The sequence below is a fragment of the Salvia miltiorrhiza genome, unplaced genomic scaffold, assembly GCF_028751815.1.
Source record: "Salvia miltiorrhiza cultivar Shanhuang (shh) unplaced genomic scaffold, IMPLAD_Smil_shh original_scaffold_305, whole genome shotgun sequence".
Classification (NCBI taxonomy): domain Eukaryota; kingdom Viridiplantae; phylum Streptophyta; class Magnoliopsida; order Lamiales; family Lamiaceae; genus Salvia; species Salvia miltiorrhiza.
Genome location: NW_026651524.1, coordinates 137,617 through 144,017, shown reverse-complemented (window position 1 = coordinate 144,017; position 6,401 = coordinate 137,617). Strand labels below are relative to the sequence as shown.

At 33.2% G+C, this 6,401-nt stretch overlaps 1 long non-coding RNA gene across 1 annotated transcript; it reads right to left on the bottom strand.

The window, feature by feature from the left end:
- Positions 1-1,366: 1,366 nt before the first annotated feature.
- On the bottom strand, positions 1,367-4,398 carry LOC131004020 (uncharacterized). The gene is made up of 3 exons (XR_009094883.1): positions 4,281-4,398; positions 2,111-2,170; positions 1,367-1,605 (listed from the first exon to the last, which is right to left on the bottom strand). It is a non-coding gene; the product is annotated as an uncharacterized LOC131004020 (long non-coding RNA).
- Positions 4,399-6,401: the final 2,003 nt, after the last annotated feature.

The window sequence follows — 6,401 nt, the reverse complement described above, 5'->3', positions numbered from 1 at the left end:
TCCTCTACATGCTCTTAATGTAGTACTTCTAGTACTTAGTGTTCATTCACATAGCGCTTGAAATGTAACCATATAATTCGAAGCACTCTCACGCCTTTACAGGAAATAGATTTTGCATCTCTGAGCATCTTTGCAAGGTATGTGTCACCACAGAAAATACTAAGTCATGGAATGACCTTAGTCAATGCTTGCATTCTGGCTACTAAACTGAATGTATAATCCAAGACGTTCTAACTGAGGCGATGTCCTCGATAGGTTAAGGTATATATACTTATCTTGAGTATATCCTTAGGGTCTCATTAGAATCTTAATTCATTTGTTTCAGCATTGATCCACTGTCGGCGCTTCTAGCTATTATTAAACTCTGAACCATCTTCGAGAACTTCTCTCGTCTTACACACTTGCATAGATTTTTCTAGTCAATCATAATGGTTGGTAACTTCTAGTTACCCATGGCACCTATCCTCCTTTCGATTTGTAGCAGGTGATCGTAATCAATAGGGATTCTAAATCATGCTCACGTGTAATATAATAGGTAATTATAATAATAAAGGTTCTGAATATCTGAAACTATAAGCTGGCAGTTCTAATCGCGATGCTATAACATCATACACAAAGTGTTATAACTGCATGTGAGTCTGACTCTGAAGTTCGAACATAAATCATGAAGGTTCTCTTCATGTCATAACTGATGATAATCGAGAGTTAGTAATGAGTCTTAGCTCATTATGCGATAGCTAACTGATTACATAAGTCACACTCGTCGCTACGAGCAATGATTCATGTGATCTATCATCAAATAAGGCAATAGTCGATTCGGTGTTCTGTCACGCGTGAACAACCTGAATGAAGAACTATGCCTGCTTCAGTGATTCGTGCGTGGCACTCCGCTTGCACTGCTTTTATTGGATTCTCTTTTTTTTTTTTAGCTCTTCACCATGGCTATAGTGAAATATAACTGAGTTTCTAGCTTCTATTGTTCTTCTCGTAACAGTGATCATGCATTCTTAACGCATCTAAGTTCATTGAGATATCTAATCAATCAATAAAGCATAAAACTTGAATGTAAGCATCAGTACATTCATATAGAACGTGAACTTCTCAATGTTTTAAGATCATTACCACCTTCTTTCTTGCTGAGCATGACGATGTGATGAAGTGATGAGCTTTGGCTGACTGACTCATATACTAGTGATCATACTAGAAAAATGGGCTAACTCTAGGGTTCAGAGCAAATGAACTGCTCTGATACCACTCTGTCACGACCGGTCCTAATTAAGGATAATTAAGCCGGGGAAACCGTGACTAATGGATGGAGATTAGAAGCGGGGTAGAAAGGGGAATAATCAAACAAGAAAGGATCGTATTTCATCAATGTTAACACCATGGATATTTATAATATAACGGAGTTTTAGTCGTATAGACTCAAATAACTAGTAAATTCGGATAACTCCGACTTATCCAAAATAACATAAAACTTCTGAGTACGCAGCGGAATAAGGTTCTGATTACATGTATGAAGACATGTAACCCTAGAGTTCATTAATACATAATAAAACAAAAGAGTCCCGCTCGTCACTTCATCACCATCGGCAGCTGCTCAACCTGCACATTTAGAAATATATGCAGGGCTTGAGTACAAAAGTACTCAGTGGGCACGTATGCCTAAGTATAAAAACACATGCTTCAAAACTGTAAATTGTCATGCCATCATAAACAGTACAGCAAGGGAGTTTTTCGCTAAAAGGCCCAAGCTTACTAAATTCATTTGTGATTCTTAAAGTTCGACTGCAGTCTAAGTTCTCTTGTAATCTATCATATCTGGAACTGTGTGCCGGAGAGGTGGCCACCTCTCACGGTCACTTGACCGGCCAACCCGCTAGATGACTCACGGTCACTGGTGTACACTAGCCCTGGCAGGATAGCTATCAACTGCTCAGGACCCGAATTCGATTGCATAATAAAAGTCACATCAGATAGATATCATACTGAAATTTAAATATTTTATGGCAAGACAATATTTGAAATAACTTCAATTAATTTAGTCATGAAATAACTTGCTTGAACGTAACATTTAAACTCATTTGATATATATGAAAGTAATGCCCACCTGATAGTAATTTTCTGTGATACAAAAGCTCCTCAACAGATTATCAATCTCGCCCTTGACCTTTATTACGAGAATATATGTACATATATAAGATATTTGCTCGAATAAAAAAAATCCTCAAATGAGAATGTGTATTTAACTATGCATGATCCTTATGCATGAATTATTATTCTGAAATAATAATCAGGGAATTTCTATTGTTAATCCAAGCTATCGGATTTAAATAAAAACTAAGTTTCGTCTCATGAAGCCGGATAATTAATAAAAATTAATCCGTTCTCTTAGGGTGTTCTAATCCGCCAATTAAATAAACCTTGCTCCTCGTAGTCAATAGAAAATAAATACTTCAACTTATTCGCTTTATAATCTCATAATTAATCGGGCTTAATAAATAAGAACAAGTAATGTTATAAAATTTTAAAAAAAATAAAATAAAATAAAAAGGCTCAACATAAGGCACATAAGAATCACAATCAAACATCATCAAAACATGCTCTGTTTTTACACTGACTCAACTTCAAAATTTAATCTGTTCTGACTCCGACATCGCCTGGACTCGAGACTCATACCGAAAGAAAGATCTTCGAGTCTAGTTTCATATAAAAAAAAAAAGTAGAGTCGAAAACTCCAAGTGGTTTGAGAGATATGACGTTTTTACCACGATCTACCATGTTCGGTAGTTTTGAACAATCGAAAACTTGGATTTTTGAAAAATAGTAAACGTTGTCAAACTGGGCTCAACTTTGGTGGATATCTAGCTAACACAATAAGGTTAATACCATAAATATTTGGAAAGCTAGATCACACAGGAAGCTACTGAAATAAATGACTCTTTCATCTGTTCTCTGAAATTCTCGGTAGTAATGTGCAGTTTAGGTTTCGCATTTTAAAGAAGTATCAAACGAAGTTGGAATGGCTTGAAATTTTTCCAGGGTACTCAAGACTCATGTAGGGACTTGCTATAAAATTTTCAAAGCTGTTAGCATCAACAAACCGTCGATCACAGTAAGTCAGTAGGCCTACGAAATTCATATTTATAAGTCCTTAAAATAATTTATATAAATCAAGAAATAAGAGTTTAATCCCAAAAATATTCATTAAAAGTCCATCATAATTTAAATAAATAACGGACCTCATTTAAAATAAATAGTCCCAAACTTGTTACGCACATATACTAAATCTTTCACGAAACATCCTTTAAAATAAACTTTGATACATAGAAAATAATTCAACAACTTGAGCTCTTAAGGGTTTGTTTTACAACAGACACCAAATCTACCTTGGATCTCCAAATGAGGCTCAAAAAGACATTCTGGAAACTAGACATTTCAAGGATAATTCTCCAATTTGAATCGAATGAAAAACAATTCAAACGAGCAAGATATGCCCTCTCAAAGATGGGTATTTAACAAGCAAAAATCTGAAAATTTCATATTTCCAGATTACAACCAAGTCAGTGGGCTTTCTTTAAAAATTCATATCTCCCTTTACAAAACTCCACTTGGAACCCCAAAGGTCAATCTGGAAACTAGGGAGAGATCATAACACTCTCCAGTTGGATTTACTCTAAGAACCTTCATGGTTTGGAAGATATGACTATCTAAAGTTCAGTGCACAAAAAGAGTTCAAATTTGGCAGATTCAGAACATAAATCGGAAAAACCACTTTAGGCTTCACCAAAAATTCTAAAACTGAACAAGTAAGTTCCCAACATGTCAGTGAATATTCAGTAGAAAGATAGGCTTGAGAATCAAATATTTAAGTCGGCCTTTTCCACCTCAAAGTCGTAGGTTTGTAAAATCTACTGGATGGTACATGGAATAAGAACTAGATTTCAAGAATTTATACCGGTTGTTTCCCTTACTCAAAAATGGTGAGGCCGATGTCAAAAGAACGATACGGGAGTCTAGAGTGACATATTCAAGTTTCAAAGGTTTTCACCGATTGAAACTTTACTTATGATCTCCCAAAGATTGTTTACCAAAAATGTATTCCAGATGGGCAGTGATGTTTACAAATTCATAAATAAATCATGCGAGCTCTAAATATTCTAAAATTTTACCAAAATATAGAAAACGTATGAAAGATGATACACAATTAATTTGAGAATTTTTGGGAACCGTTTGGATGATATGCAACCGAATTCAAAATAAAGAAGCTTAGTATATACCTCTTCAAGTTACAATTTGGAGTTGGAGGAAACTCTCTCTCCCTTTCTCAACTTCTTCTACACGTTTTGGTGAGGGAAGAAAAGACTTGATGGCTGGAACAATATGTGTTGTTGCATAATTGAGTTGTGGAGAAAATGGTGGTGAAAGTGGTGGGGAAAATGGTGGTGAAAGTCAAAAAGTAGATTTAGTGGTAAAATGAAGTGGGGAACAAAATTAATGGAAAGAAAAAGAGAAGAAAAATAAAGAAAAAAAAAATGTAGAGGAGAATTATTGATGTATTTTCTCTGTTTCGGTGATTCTGTAACTGTAAGATGGATCGCGTGCTCGTATCTGCTTGATACTGTTTATTTAAATAATTCTCGTATTTCGACATGTGATTTCTCGCTTAAATCGATAAATTATAAAATGAATCTAAATTAAATCCGTAGATTTAATTCGTTTGTTGTTCTAATATTTAAATTAAATCCGCAGATTTAATTAACTCACGAGTCAGAAATAAATCACGACTTGAATAAAGATAAAATCTAATTTCATCTTGCTTAAATAAATAACGTGACTTTGCTAAGTCAGTTATAACTCTGAAATAATATCATTGACTGCTTTAACAATATAAATTCAGGATCATAAGCTAAATTCATATTAGGATAAAAACCGTTTTCATTCACTGATGAACAAAAATAAACACTCATTACTAGATTTAAAATATATAAAAGAGCGGGTCACTACACCCTCGCACGGCTGACAATGTCGAGAATGTCCTCCGAGAGGAAATCGCGATCATCGCCAGGAGATGCCATAATCCTTGCAGCAAGGAGTGAATCAGTATAGATCTCAATAGGATACAGCTCCCTCTCCACGCTCTCCAACAGTCCGTCGACCAAGTAGCCCACTTCCTTAATTTGGATTGAAACTTTCTTTTATCAAAATAACAAGCATTAGCACCCGTTGCAATGCACGGGAAACGATTTTATAATTTTATATTTATTTTTCGTATGCCTAGATTGTGATTCTATTTTTCGCATAAGTTCTCAAGCTATTGCTTAATTTTGATTAATTTACATAGTTCTTTTTTTATGAATGTATCGTGTTAAATGTACATTTCCTTTCAATATAAAGGTGAGTCAGACAGGTGTTATCATAAATTATTCAAAAAAAGTATATAATTCACAAATCACAATCTGAGTTGTGATTTCTAGCTAGCATAAAAAATCAAATTCACAGTCAGAAATATTGAATTGTGAATTAGTATATAATATATATAGAAATTCAAATTCACAATTAAAATTATTATTTGTTGTAAATTATAGCATAAAAACTTGAATTCATAATCAAAAGAGTATTTTAAATTGTGAATTAGTATAACATAAAAGCTCAAATTTTACAACTGAGTATTGTGTGGGGGTAAAATAGTAATTATAATTATTTTTGAATCTTTTTATAGTAGTCATACTTTTTATTTTTATTATTTCAATTTGAGTATTTTGAAATAGTTTATTTTTTTTTAGAAAGAAGCTCATAATAATTTGTTTTTGTCATTTTGGTACGCCTACAAAAAGTAGTCAATTTTCATTTAAAGTGTGTTCTACGTTATTGATAAATTTATCATGAGAAAAACAGATATAACAAAAAAATTCTCCATTGAAATTCATTCTTTCTTTTTCCCTTTATTTTTTACAATAGAAAACTTCACCATTTATCATTCCCTATTTTCATTTCAAAAATGAATAATATTATCACATCAAAAATGGAGGGATAATATTATCACTTATTAGAGTGAAAGGAATGAATGCAAAATGGTAGAATTTTCTTTTAGGGTAGTGTTTGCTTGATGTATAAGGAGAGATAAGTTTCATTTACCACCTTATACCTCGTTTGCTTTGACGTAATAAAAAATACGGGCATCTGATATATTTTTTGGGCAACACTTTTTCCCTTGGGAAATGGATAATTTTAGGGGTTATTGCCGGAAAATACTTATAGTTTGTCAATTTTCTGGTTTATAACATGACCTTATAATTTGACTAGAAAATATATCAATTTTCAATTTAATCGCAATTATAACACGACCTTATAGTTTGACCAGAAAATACACAAAGTTTCAATTTAATCTCAATTATAAC